Consider the following 13,536-nt stretch of genomic DNA (forward strand, 5'->3'; position numbering starts at 1 on the left):
GATGCACCGAGGCTGGGGCTTCTGGAGCTGTCAGGTGGCACTGTCGTGGCAGTGGTGCTGGGGATGCTGTCCAAGCCTCCGGAGGTTTCGGTGAGGCCAGAGCTCGTTGGGATGTGAGCTGACGCTGCCGTGCGCGTAGAGCCTGGCCTGCTCCGGAAGGACGTAGAGCCCTGACCGGACCCTGGTGACGTGGGGCTCACGGGTGACGCTGTGGTGCGCGCGGAGGCCGAGCTGCTCTGGACAGTGCTGGATCCGTCGCTAACTCCGGGGGAGGGGGAAGTGCCGGGCGATTCCCTGGTGTGTGCAGAGCCCGGGCTGCTCTGGAGGCTGGTGGACGGGTGGCTGAGGCCGGAGGTCGCGGCACTGGCCGAGAACGGTGTGGTGGCAGCCGAGCCTGGACTGCTGGAGCGGCTTGTGGATCCTGCGCCGGCGCCTGGGCTGCTAGAGCTCCCAGGTGACACTGTTGACAGAGCAGAAGCCGGGCCAGTGGAGGAGGCCGTAGACCCTTCAGTGCGTCCTGCTGTGGAGGAGCCCACAGGTGACACCGTGCTGCGTGCTGAGCCTGAGCTGCTTGGCAAGGTGGTGGACGCGTCGGGGCCGCCCGCCGTTGGGGAGGTGTCAGGTGACCCTGTCTTGTGTGTTGAGCCCGGGCTGCTCTGGGAGGCTGTAGGTCCCTCGCTGGGCCCACCAGGACTCAGGGAACTGGCAGGTGACACCGTCGTGAGTGGGGAGCCGGGGCTGCTGGCAGACGTCGTAGCTGCCTCAGCAGGGCCGGGGCTGGCGGAGCTGCCAGATGCCGGCTGCGTGGAGGCAGTTGAGCCCGGGCTGCTGTGGGGCGCCGTAGAGGATGCACCGAGGCTGGGGCTTCTGGAGCTGTCAGGTGGCACTGTCGTGGCAGTGGTGCTGGGGATGCTGTCCAAGCCTCCGGAGGTTTCGGTGAGGCCAGAGCTCGTTGGGATGTGAGCTGACGCTGCCGTGCGCGTAGAGCCTGGGCTGCTCCGGAAGGACGTAGAGCCCTGACCGGACCCTGGTGACGTGGGGCTCACGGGTGACGCTGTGGTGCGCGCGGAGGCCGAGCTGCTCTGGACAGTGCTGGATCCGTCGCTAACTCCGGGGGAGGGGGAAGTGCCGGGCGATTCCCTGGTGTGTGCAGAGCCCGGGCTGCTCTGGAGGCTGGTGGACGGGTGGCTGAGGCCGGAGGTCGCGGCGCTGGCCGAGAACGGTGTGGTGGCAGCCGAGCCTGGACTGCTGGAGCGGCTTGTGGATCCTGCGCCGGCGCCTGGGCTGCTAGAGCTCCCAGGTGACACTGTTGACAGAGCAGAAGCCGGGCCAGTGGAGGAGGCCGTAGACCCTTCAGTGCGTCCTGCTGTGGAGGAGCCCACAGGTGACACCGTGCTGCGTGCTGAGCCTGAGCTGCTTGGCAAGGTGGTGGACGCGTCGGGGCCGCCCGCCGTTGGGGAGGTGTCAGGTGACCCTGTCTTGTGTGTTGAGCCCGGGCTGCTCTGGGAGGCTGTAGGTCCCTCGCTGGGCCCACCAGGACTCAGGGAACTGGCAGGTGACACCGTCGTGAGTGGGGAGCCGGGGCTGCTGGCAGACGTCGTAGCTGCCTCAGCAGGGCCGGGGCTGGCGGAGCTGCCAGATGCCGGCTGCGTGGAGGCAGTTGAGCCCGGGCTGCTGTGGGGCGCCGTAGAGGATGCACCGAGGCTGGGGCTTCTGGAGCTGTCAGGTGGCACTGTCGTGGCAGTGGTGCTGGGGATGCTGTCCAAGCCTCCGGAGGTTTCGGTGAGGCCAGAGCTCGTTGGGATGTGAGCTGACGCTGCCGTGCGCGTAGAGCCTGGGCTGCTCCGGATGGACGTAGAGCCCTGACCGGACCCTGGTGACGTGGGGCTCACGGGTGACGCTGTGGTGCGTGCGGAGGCCGAGCTGCTCTGGACAGTGCTGGATCCGTCGCTAACTCCGGGGGAGGGGGAAGTCCTGGGCGATTCCCTGGTGTGTGCAGAGCCCGGGCTGCTCTGGAGGCTGGTGGACGGGTGGCTGAGGCCGGAGGTCGCGGCGCTGGCCGAGAACGGCGTGGTGGCAGCCGAGCCTGGACTGCTGGAGCGGCTTGTGGATCCTGCGCCGGCGCCTGGGCTGCTAGAGCTCCCAGGTGACACTGTTGACAGAGCAGAAGCCGGGCCAGTGGAGGAGGCCGTAGACCCTTCAGTGCGTCCTGCTGTGGAGGAGCCCACAGGTGACACCGTGCTGCGTGCTGAGCCTGAGCTGCTTGGCAAGGTGGTGGACGCGTCGGGGCCGCCCGCCGTTGGGGAGGTGTCAGGTGACCCTGTCTTGTGTGTTGAGCCCGGGCTGCTCTGGGAGGCTGTAGGTCCCTCGCTGGGCCCACCAGGACTCAGGGAACTGGCAGGTGACACCGTCGTGAGTGGGGAGCCGGGGCTGCTGGCAGACGTCGTAGCTGCCTCAGCAGGGCCGGGGCTGGCGGAGCTGCCAGATGCCGGCTGCGTGGAGGCAGTTGAGCCCGGGCTGCTGTGGGGCGCCGTAGAGGATGCACCGAGGCTGGGGCTTCTGGAGCTGTCAGGTGGCACTGTCGTGGCAGTGGTGCTGGGGATGCTGTCCAAGCCTCCGGAGGTTTCGGTGAGGCCAGAGCTCGTTGGGATGTGAGCTGACGCTGCCGTGCGCGTAGAGCCTGGGCTGCTCCGGAAGGACGTAGAGCCCTGACCGGACCCTGGTGACGTGGGGCTCACGGGTGACGCTGTGGTGCGTGCGGAGGCCGAGCTGCTCTGGACAGTGCTGGATCCGTCGCTAACTCCGGGGGAGGGGGAAGTGCCGGGCGATTCCCTGGTGTGTGCAGAGCCCGGGCTGCTCTGGAGGCTGGTGGACGGGTGGCTGAGGCCGGAGGTCGCGGCGCTGGCCGAGAACGGTGTGGTGGCAGCCGAGCCTGGACTGCTGGAGCGGCTTGTGGATCCTGCGCCGGCGCCTGGGCTGCTAGAGCTCCCAGGTGACACTGTTGACAGAGCAGAAGCCGGGCCAGTGGAGGAGGCCGTAGACCCTTCAGTGCGTCCTGCTGTGGAGGAGCCCACAGGTGACACCGTGCTGCGTGCTGAGCCTGAGCTGCTTGGCAAGGTGGTGGACGCGTCGGGGCCGCCCGCCGTTGGGGAGGTGTCAGGTGACCCTGTCTTGTGTGTTGAGCCCGGGCTGCTCTGGGAGGCTGTAGGTCCCTCGCTGGGCCCACCAGGACTCAGGGAACTGGCAGGTGACACCGTCGTGAGTGGGGAGCCGGGGCTGCTGGCAGACGTCGTAGCTGCCTCAGCAGGGCCGGGGCTGGCGGAGCTGCCAGATGCCGGCTGCGTGGAGGCAGTTGAGCCCGGGCTGCTGTGGGGCGCCGTAGAGGATGCACCGAGGCTGGGGCTTCTGGAGCTGTCAGGTGGCACTGTCGTGGCAGTGGTGCTGGGGATGCTGTCCAAGCCTCCGGAGGTTTCGGTGAGGCCAGAGCTCGTTGGGATGTGAGCTGACGCTGCCGTGTGCGTAGAGCCTGGGCTGCTCCAGAAGGACGTAGAGCCCTGACCGGACCCTGGTGACGTGGGGCTCACGGGTGACGCTGTGGTGCGCGCGGAGGCCGAGCTGCTCTGGACAGTGCTGGATCCGTCGCTAACTCCGGGGGAGGGGGAAGTGCCGGGCGATTCCCTGGTGTGTGCAGAGCCCGGGCTGCTCTGGAGGCTGGTGGACGGGTGGCTGAGGCCGGAGGTCGCGGCGCTGGCCGAGAACGGTGTGGTGGCAGCCGAGCCTGGACTGCTGGAGCGGCTTGTGGATCCTGCGCCGGCGCCTGGGCTGCTAGAGCTCCCAGGTGACACTGTTGACAGAGCAGAAGCCGGGCCAGTGGAGGAGGCCGTAGACCCTTCAGTGCGTCCTGCTGTGGAGGAGCCCACAGGTGACACCGTGCTGCGTGCTGAGCCTGAGCTGCTTGGCAAGGTGGTGGACGCGTCGGGGCCGCCCGCCGTTGGGGAGGTGTCAGGTGACCCTGTCTTGTGTGTTGAGCCCGGGCTGCTCTGGGAGGCTGTAGGTCCCTCGCTGGGCCCACCAGGACTCAGGGAACTGGCAGGTGACACCGTCGTGAGTGGGGAGCCGGGGCTGCTGGCAGACGTCGTAGCTGCCTCAGCAGGGCCGGGGCTGGCGGAGCTGCCAGATGCCGGCTGCGTGGAGGCAGTTGAGCCCGGGCTGCTGTGGGGCGCCGTAGAGGATGCACCGAGGCTGGGGCTTCTGGAGCTGTCAGGTGGCACTGTCGTGGCAGTGGTGCTGGGGATGCTGTCCAAGCCTCCGGAGGTTTCGGTGAGGCCAGAGCTCGTTGGGATGTGAGCTGACGCTGCCGTGCGCATAGAGCCTGGGCTGCTCCGGAAGGACGTAGAGCCCTGACCGGACCCTGGTGACGTGGGGCTCACGGGTGACGCTGTGGTGCGTGCGGAGGCTGAGCTGCTCTGGACAGTGCTGGATCCGTCGCTAACTCCGGGGGAGGGGGAAGTGCCGGGCGATTCCCTGGTGTGTGCAGAGCCCGGGCTGCTCTGGAGGCTGGTGGACGGGTGGCTGAGGCCGGAGGTCGCGGCGCTGGCCGAGAACGGTGTGGTGGCAGCCGAGCCTGGACTGCTGGAGCGGCTTGTGGATCCTGCGCCGGCGCCTGGGCTGCTAGAGCTCCCAGGTGACACTGTTGACAGAGCAGAAGCCGGGCCAGTGGAGGAGGCCGTAGACCCTTCAGTGCGTCCTGCTGTGGAGGAGCCCACAGGTGACACCGTGCTGCGTGCTGAGCCTGAGCTGCTTGGCAAGGTGGTGGACGCGTCGGGGCCGCCCGCCGTTGGGGAGGTGTCAGGTGACCCTGTCTTGTGTGTTGAGCCCGGGCTGCTCTGGGAGGCTGTAGGTCCCTCGCTGGGCCCACCAGGACTCAGGGAACTGGCAGGTGACACCGTCGTGAGTGGGGAGCCGGGGCTGCTGGCAGACATCGTAGCTGCCTCAGCAGGGCCGGGGCTGGCGGAGCTGCCAGATGCCGGCTGCGTGGAGGCAGTTGAGCCCGGGCTGCTGTGGGGCGCCGTAGAGGATGCACCGAGGCTGGGGCTTCTGGAGCTCTCAGGTGGCACTGTCGTGGCAGTGGTGCTGGGGATGCTGTTCAAGCCTCCGGAGGTTTCGGTGAGGCCAGAGCTCGTTGGGATGTGAGCTGACGCTGCCGTGCGCGTAGAGCCTGGGCTGCTCCGGAAGGACGTAGAGCCCTGACCGGACCCTGGTGACGTGGGGCTCACGGGTGACGCTGTGGTGCGTGCGGAGGCCGAGCTGCTCTGGACAGTGCTGGATCCGTCGCTAACTCCGGGGGAGGGGGAAGTGCCGGGCGATTCCCTGGTGTGTGCAGAGCCCGGGCTGCTCTGGAGGCTGGTGGACGGGTGGCTGAGGCCGGAGGTCGCGGCGCTGGCCGAGAACGGTGTGGTGGCAGCCGAGCCTGGACTGCTGGAGCGGCTTGTGGATCCTGCGCCGGCGCCTGGGCTGCTAGAGCTCCCAGGTGACACTGTTGACAGAGCAGAAGCCGGGCCAGTGGAGGAGGCCGTAGACCCTTCACTGCGTCCTGCTGTGGAGGAGCCCACAGGTGACACCGTGCTGCGTGCTGAGCCTGAGCTGCTTGGCAAGGTGGTGGACGCGTCAGGGCCGCCCGCCGTTGGGGAGGTGTCAGGTGACCCTGTCTTGTGTGTTGAGCCCGGGCTGCTCTGGGAGGCTGTAGGTCCCTCGCTGGGCCCACCAGGACTCAGGAAACTGGCAGGTGACACCGTCGTGAGTGGGGAGCCAGGGCTGCTGGCAGACGTCGTAGCTGCCTCAGCAGGGCCGGGGCTGGCGGAGCTGCCAGATGCCGGCTGCGTGGAGGCAGTTGAGCCCGGGCTGCTGTGGGGCGCCGTAGAGGATGCACCGAGGCTGGGGCTTCTGGAGCTGTCAGGTGGCACTGTCGTGGCAGTGGTGCTGGGGATGCTGTCCAAGCCTCCGGAGGTTTCGGTGAGGCCAGAGCTCGTTGGGATGTGAGCTGACGCTGCCGTGCGCGTAGAGCCTGGGCTGCTCCGGAAGGACGTAGAGCCCTGACCGGACCCTGGTGACGTGGGGCTCACGGGTGACGCTGTGGTGCGCGCGGAGGCCGAGCTGCTCTGGACAGTGTTGGATCCGTCGCTAACTCCGGGGGAGGGGGAAGTGCCGGGCGATTCCCTGGTGTGTGCAGAGCCCGGGCTGCTCTGGAGGCTGGTGGACGGGTGGCTGAGGCCGGAGGTCGCGGCGCTGGCCGAGAACGGTGTGGTGGCAGCCGAGCCTGGACTGCTGGAGCGGCTTGTGGATCCTGCGCCGGCGCCTGGGCTGCTAGAGCTCCCAGGTGACACTGTTGACAGAGCAGAAGCCGGGCCAGTGGAGGAGGCCGTAGACCCTTCAGTGCGTCCTGCTGTGGAGGAGCCCACAGGTGACACCGTGCTGCGTGCTGAGCCTGAGCTGCTTGGCAAGGTGGTGGACGCGTCGGGGCCGCCCGCCGTTGGGGAGGTGTCAGGTGACCCTGTCTTGTGTGTTGAGCCCGGGCTGCTCTGGGAGGCTGTAGGTCCCTCGCTGGGCCCACCAGGACTCAGGGAACTGGCAGGTGACACCGTCGTGAGTGGGGAGCCGGGGCTGCTGGCAGACGTCGTAGCTGCCTCAGCAGGGCCGGGGCTGGCGGAGCTGCCAGATGCCGGCTGCGTGGAGGCAGTTGAGCCCGGGCTGCTGTGGGGCGCCGTAGAGGATGCACCGAGGCTGGGGCTTCTGGAGCTGTCAGGTGGCACTGTCGTGGCAGTGGTGCTGGGGATGCTGTCCAAGCCTCCGGAGGTTTCGGTGAGGCCAGAGCTCGTTGGGATGTGAGCTGACGCTGCCGTGCGCGTAGAGCCTGGGCTGCTCCGGAAAGACGTAGAGCCCTGACCGGACTCTGGTGACGTAGGGCTCACGGGTGACGCTGTGGTGCGTGCGGAGGCCGAGCTGCTCTGGACAGTGCTGGATCCGTCGCTAACTCCGGGGGAGGGGGAAGTGCCGGGCGATTCCCTGGTGTGTGCAGAGCCCGGGCTGCTCTGGAGGCTGGTGGACGGGTGGCTGAGGCCGGAGGTCGCGGCGCTGGCCGAGAACGGTGTGGTGGCAGCCGAGCCTGGACTGCTGGAGCGGCTTGTGGATCCTGCGCCGGCGCCTGGGCTGCTAGAGCTCCCAGGTGACACTGTTGACAGAGCAGAAGCCGGGCCAGTGGAGGAGGCCGTAGACCCTTCACTGCGTCCTGCTGTGGAGGAGCCCACAGGTGACACCGTGCTGCGTGCTGAGCCTGAGCTGCTTGGCAAGGTGGTGGACGCGTCGGGGCCGCCCGCCGTTGGGGAGGTGTCAGGTGACCCTGTCTTGTGTGTTGAGCCCGGGCTGCTCTGGGAGGCTGTAGGTCCCTCGCTGGGCCCACCAGGACTCAGGGAACTGGCAGGTGACACCGTCGTGAGTGGGGAGCCGGGGCTGCTGGCAGACGTCGTAGCTGCCTCAGCAGGGCCGGGGCTGGCGGAGCTGCCAGATGCCGGCTGCGTGGAGGCAGTTGAGCCCGGGCTGCTGTGGGGCGCCGTAGAGGATGCACCGAGGCTGGGGCTTCTGGAGCTGTCAGGTGGCACTGTCGTGGCAGTGGTGCTGGGGATGCTGTCCAAGCCTCCGGAGGTTTCGGTGAGGCCAGAGCTCGTTGGGATGTGAGCTGACGCTGCCGTGCGCGTAGAGCCTGGGCTGCTCCGGAAGGACGTAGAGCCCTGACCGGACCCTGGTGACGTGGGGCTCACGGGTGACGCTGTGGTGCGCGCGGAGGCCGAGCTGCTCTGTACAGTGCTGGATCCGTCGCTAACTCCTGGGGAGGGGGAAGTGCCGGGCGATTCCCTGGTGTGTGCAGAGCCCGGGCTGCTCTGGAGGCTGGTGGACGGGTGGCTGAGGCCGGAGGTCGCGGCGCTGGCCGAGAACGGTGTGGTGGCAGCCGAGCCTGGACTGCTGGAGCGGCTTGTGGATCCTGCGCCGGCGCCTGGGCTGCTAGAGCTCCCAGGTGACACTGTTGACAGAGCAGAAGCCGGGCCAGTGGAGGAGGCCGTAGACCCTTCAGTGCGTCCTGCTGTGGAGGAGCCCACAGGTGACACCGTGCTGCGTGCTGAGCCTGAGCTGCTTGGCAAGGTGGTGGACGCGTCGGGGCCGCCCGCCGTTGGGGAGGTGTCAGGTGACCCTGTCTTGTGTGTTGAGCCCGGGCTGCTCTGGGAGGCTGTAGGTCCCTCGCTGGGCCCACCAGGACTCAGGGAACTGGCAGGTGACACCGTCGTGAGTGGGGAGCCGGGGCTGCTGGCAGACGTCGTAGCTGCCTCAGCAGGGCCGGGGCTGGCGGAGCTGCCAGATGCCGGCTGCGTGGAGGCAGTTGAGCCCGGGCTGCTGTGGGGCGCCGTAGAGGATGCACCGAGGCTGGGGCTTCTGGAGCTGTCAGGTGGCACTGTCGTGGCAGTGGTGCTGGGGATGCTGTCCAAGCCTCCGGAGGTTTCGGTGAGGCCAGAGCTCGTTGGGATGTGAGCTGACGCTGCCGTGCGCGTAGAGCCTGGGCTGCTCCGGAAGGACGTAGAGCCCTGACCGGACCCTGGTGACGTGGGGCTCACGGGTGACGCTGTGGTGCGCGCGGAGGCCGAGCTGCTCTGGACAGTGCTGGATCCGTCGCTAACTCCGGGGGAGGGGGAAGTGCCGGGCGATTCCCTGGTGTGTGCAGAGCCCGGGCTGCTCTGGAGGCTGGTGGACGGGTGGCTGAGGCCGGAGGTCGCGGCGCTGGCCGAGAACGGTGTGGTGGCAGCCGAGCCTGGACTGCTGGAGCAGCTTGTGGATCCTGCGCCGGCGCCTGGGCTGCTAGAGCTCCCAGGTGACACTGTTGACAGAGCAGAAGCCGGGCCAGTGGAGGAGGCCGTAGACCCTTCACTGCGTCCTGCTGTGGAGGAGCCCACAGGTGACACCGTGCTGCGTGCTGAGCCTGAGCTGCTTGGCAAGGTGGTGGACGCGTCGGGGCCGCCCGCCGTTGGGGAGGTGTCAGGTGACCCTGTCTTGTGTGTTGAGCCCGGGCTGCTCTGGGAGGCTGTAGGTCCCTCGCTGGGCCCACCAGGACTCAGGGAACTGGCAGGTGACACCGTCGTGAGTGGGGAGCCGGGGCTGCTGGCAGACGTCGTAGCTGCCTCAGCAGGGCCGGGGCTGGCGGAGCTGCCAGATGCCGGCTGCGTGGAGGCAGTTGAGCCCGGGCTGCTGTGGGGCGCCGTAGAGGATGCACCGAGGCTGGGGCTTCTGGAGCTGTCAGGTGGCACTGTCGTGGCAGTGGTGCTGGGGATGCTGTCCAAGCCTCCGGAGGTTTCGGTGAGGCCAGAGCTCGTTGGGATGTGAGCTGACGCTGCCGTGCGCGTAGAGCCTGGGCTGCTCCGGAAGGACGTAGAGCCCTGACCGGACCCTGGTGACGTGGGGCTCACGGGTGACGCTGTGGTGCGTGCGGAGGCCGAGCTGCTCTGGACAGTGCTGGATCCGTCGCTAACTCCGGGGGAGGGGGAAGTGCCGGGCGATTCCCTGGTGTGTGCAGAGCCCGGGCTGCTCTGGAGGCTGGTGGACGGGTGGCTGAGGCCGGAGGTCGCGGCGCTGGCCGAGAACGGTGTGGTGGCAGCCGAGCCTGGACTGCTGGAGCGGCTTGTGGATCCTGCGCCGGCGCCTGGGCTGCTAGAGCTCCCAGGTGACACTGTTGACAGAGCAGAAGCCGGGCCAGTGGAGGAGGCCGTAGACCCTTCACTGCGTCCTGCTGTGGAGGAGCCCACAGGTGACACCGTGCTGCGTGCTGAGCCTGAGCTGCTTGGCAAGGTGGTGGACGCGTCGGGGCCGCCCGCCGTTGGGGAGGTGTCAGGTGACCCTGTCTTGTGTGTTGAGCCCGGGCTGCTCTGGGAGGCTGTAGGTCCCTCGCTGGGCCCACCAGGACTCAGGGAACTGGCAGGTGACACCGTCGTGAGTGGGGAGCCGGGGCTGCTGGCAGACGTCGTAGCTGCCTCAGCAGGGCCGGGGCTGGCGGAGCTGCCAGATGCCGGCTGCGTGGAGGCAGTTGAGCCCGGGCTGCTGTGGGGCGCCGTAGAGGATGCACCGAGGCTGGGGCTTCTGGAGCTGTCAGGTGGCACTGTCGTGGCAGTGGTGCTGGGGATGCTGTCCAAGCCTCCGGAGGTTTCGGTGAGGCCAGAGCTCGTTGGGATGTGAGCTGACGCTGCCGTGTGCGTAGAGCCTGGGCTGCTCCGGAAGGACGTAGAGCCCTGACCGGACCCTGGTGACGTGGGGCTCACGGGTGACGCTGTGGTGCGTGCGGAGGCCGAGCTGCTCTGGACAGTGCTGGATCCGTCGCTAACTCCGGGGGAGGGGGAAGTGCCGGGCGATTCCCTGGTGTGTGCAGAGCCCGGGCTGCTCTGGAGGCTGGTGGACGGGTGGCTGAGGCCGGAGGTCGCGGCGCTGGCCGAGAACGGTGTGGTGGCAGCCGAGCCTGGACTGCTGGAGCGGCTTGTGGATCCTGCGCCGGCGCCTGGGCTGCTAGAGCTCCCAGGTGACACTGTTGACAGAGCAGAAGCCGGGCCAGTGGAGGAGGCCGTAGACCCTTCAGTGCGTCCTGCTGTGGAGGAGCCCACAGGTGACACCGTGCTGCGTGCTGAGCCTGAGCTGCTTGGCAAGGTGGTGGACGCGTCGGGGCCGCCCGCCGTTGGGGAGGTGTCAGGTGACCCTGTCTTGTGTGTTGAGCCCGGGCTGCTCTGGGAGGCTGTAGGTCCCTCGCTGGGCCCACCAGGACTCAGGGAACTGGCAGGTGATACCGTCGTGAGTGGGGAGCCGGGGCTGCTGGCAGACGTCGTAGCTGCCTCAGCAGGGCCGGGGCTGGCGGAGCTGCCAGATGCCGGCTGCGTGGAGGCAGTTGAGCCCGGGCTGCTGTGGGGCGCCGTAGAGGATGCACCGAGGCTGGGGCTTCTGGAGCTGTCAGGTGGCACTGTCGTGGCAGTGGTGCTGGGGATGCTGTCCAAGCCTCCGGAGGTTTCGGTGAGGCCAGAGCTCGTTGGGATGTGAGCTGACGCTGCCGTGTGCGTAGAGCCTGGGCTGCTTCGGAAGGACGTAGAGCCCTGACCGGACCCTGGTGACGTGGGGCTCACGGGTGACGCTGTGGTGCGTGCGGAGGCCGAGCTGCTCTGGACAGTGCTGGATCCGTCGCTAACTCCGGGGGAGGGGGAAGTGCCGGGCGATTCCCTGGTGTGTGCAGAGCCCGGGCTGCTCTGGAGGCTGGTGGACGGGTGGCTGAGGCCGGAGGTCGCGGCGCTGGCCGAGAACGGTGTGGTGGCAGCCGAGCCTGGACTGCTGGAGCGGCTTGTGGATCCTGCGCCGGCGCCTGGGCTGCTAGAGCTCCCAGGTGACACTGTTGACAGAGCAGAAGCCGGGCCAGTGGAGGAGGCCGTAGACCCTTCAGTGCGTCCTGCTGTGGAGGAGCCCACAGGTGACACCGTGCTGCGTGCTGAGCCTGAGCTGCTTGGCAAGGTGGTGGACGCGTCGGGGCCGCCCGCCGTTGGGGAGGTGTCAGGTGACCCTGTCTTGTGTGTTGAGCCCGGGCTGCTCTGGGAGGCTGTAGGTCCCTCGCTGGGCCCACCAGGACTCAGGGAACTGGCAGGTGACACCGTCGTGAGTGGGGAGCCGGGGCTGCTGGCAGACGTCGTAGCTGCCTCAGCAGGGCCGGGGCTGGCGGAGCTGCCAGATGCCGGCTGCGTGGAGGCAGTTGAGCCCGGGCTGCTGTGGGGCGCCGTAGAGGATGCACCGAGGCTGGGGCTTCTGGAGCTGTCAGGTGGCACTGTCGTGGCAGTGGTGCTGGGGAAGCTGTCCAAGCCTCCGGAGGTTTCGGTGAGGCCAGAGCTCGTTGGGATGTGAGCTGACGCTGCCGTGTGCGTAGAGCCTGGGCTGCTCCGGAAGGACATAGAGCCCTGACCGGACCCTGGTGACGTGGGGCTCACGGGTGACGCTGTGGTGCGTGCGGAGGCCGAGCTGCTCTGGACAGTGCTGGATCCGTCGCTAACTCCGGGGGAGGGGGAAGTGCCGGGCGATTCCCTGGTGTGTGCAGAGCCCGGGCTGCTCTGGAGGCTGGTGGACGGGTGGCTGAGGCCGGAGGTCACGGCGCTGGCCGAGAACGGTGTGGTGGCAGCCGAGCCTGGACTGCTGGAGCGGCTTGTGGATCCTGCGCCGGCGCCTGGGCTGCTAGAGCTCCCAGGTGACACTGTTGACAGAGCAGAAGCCGGGCCAGTGGAGGAGGCCGTAGACCCTTCAGTGCGTCCTGCTGTGGAGGAGCCCACAGGTGACACCGTGCTGCGTGCTGAGCCTGAGCTGCTTGGCAAGGTGGTGGACGCGTCGGGGCCGCCCGCCGTTGGGGAGGTGTCAGGTGACCCTGTCTTGTGTGTTGAGCCCGGGCTGCTCTGGGAGGCTGTAGGTCCCTCGCTGGGCCCACCAGGACTCAGGGAACTGGCAGGTGACACCGTCGTGAGTGGGGAGCCGGGGCTGCTGGCAGACGTCGTAGCTGCCTCAGCAGGGCCGGGGCTGGCGGAGCTGCCAGATGCCGGCTGCGTGGAGGCAGTTGAGCCCGGGCTGCTGTGGGGCGCCGTAGAGGATGCACCGAGGCTGGGGCTTCTGGAGCTGTCAGGTGGCACTGTCGTGGCAGTGGTGCTGGGGATGCTGTCCAAGCCTCCGGAGGTTTCGGTGAGGCCAGAGCTCGTTGGGATGTGAGCTGACGCTGCCGTGCGCGTAGAGCCTGGGCTGCTCCGGAAGGACGTAGAGCCCTGACCGGACCCTGGTGACGTGGGGCTCACGGGTGACGCTGTGGTGCGTGCGGAGGCCGAGCTGCTCTGGACAGTGCTGGATCCGTCGCTAACTCCGGGGGAGGGGGAAGTGCCGGGCGATTCCCTGGTGTGTGCAGAGCCCGGGCTGCTCTGGAGGCTGGTGGACGGGTGGCTGAGGCCGGAGGTCGCGGCGCTGGCCGAGAACGGTGTGGTGGCAGCCGAGCCTGGACTGCTGGAGCGGCTTGTGGATCCTGCGCCGGCGCCTGGGCTGCTAGAGCTCCCAGGTGACACTGTTGACAGAGCAGAAGCCGGGCCAGTGGAGGAGGCCGTAGACCCTTCAGTGCGTCCTGCTGTGGAGGAGCCCACAGGTGACACCGTGCTGCGTGCTGAGCCTGAGCTGCTTGGCAAGGTGGTGGACGCGTCGGGGCCGCCCGCCGTTGGGGAGGTGTCAGGTGACCCTGTCTTGTGTGTTGAGCCCGGGCTGCTCTGGGAGGCTGTAGGTCCCTCGCTGGGCCCACCAGGACTCAGGGAACTGGCAGGTGACACCGTCGTGAGTGGGGAGCCGGGGCTGCTGGCAGACGTCGTAGCTGCCTCAGCAGGGCCGGGGCTGGCGGAGCTGCCAGATGCCGGCTGCGTGGAGGCAGTTGAGCCCGGGCTGCTGTGTAGTGCCGTAGAG

This window comes from Eulemur rufifrons, chromosome 14 (genome assembly GCF_041146395.1).
Source record: "Eulemur rufifrons isolate Redbay chromosome 14, OSU_ERuf_1, whole genome shotgun sequence".
In the NCBI taxonomy this organism is placed as follows: Eukaryota; Metazoa; Chordata; class Mammalia; order Primates; family Lemuridae; genus Eulemur; species Eulemur rufifrons.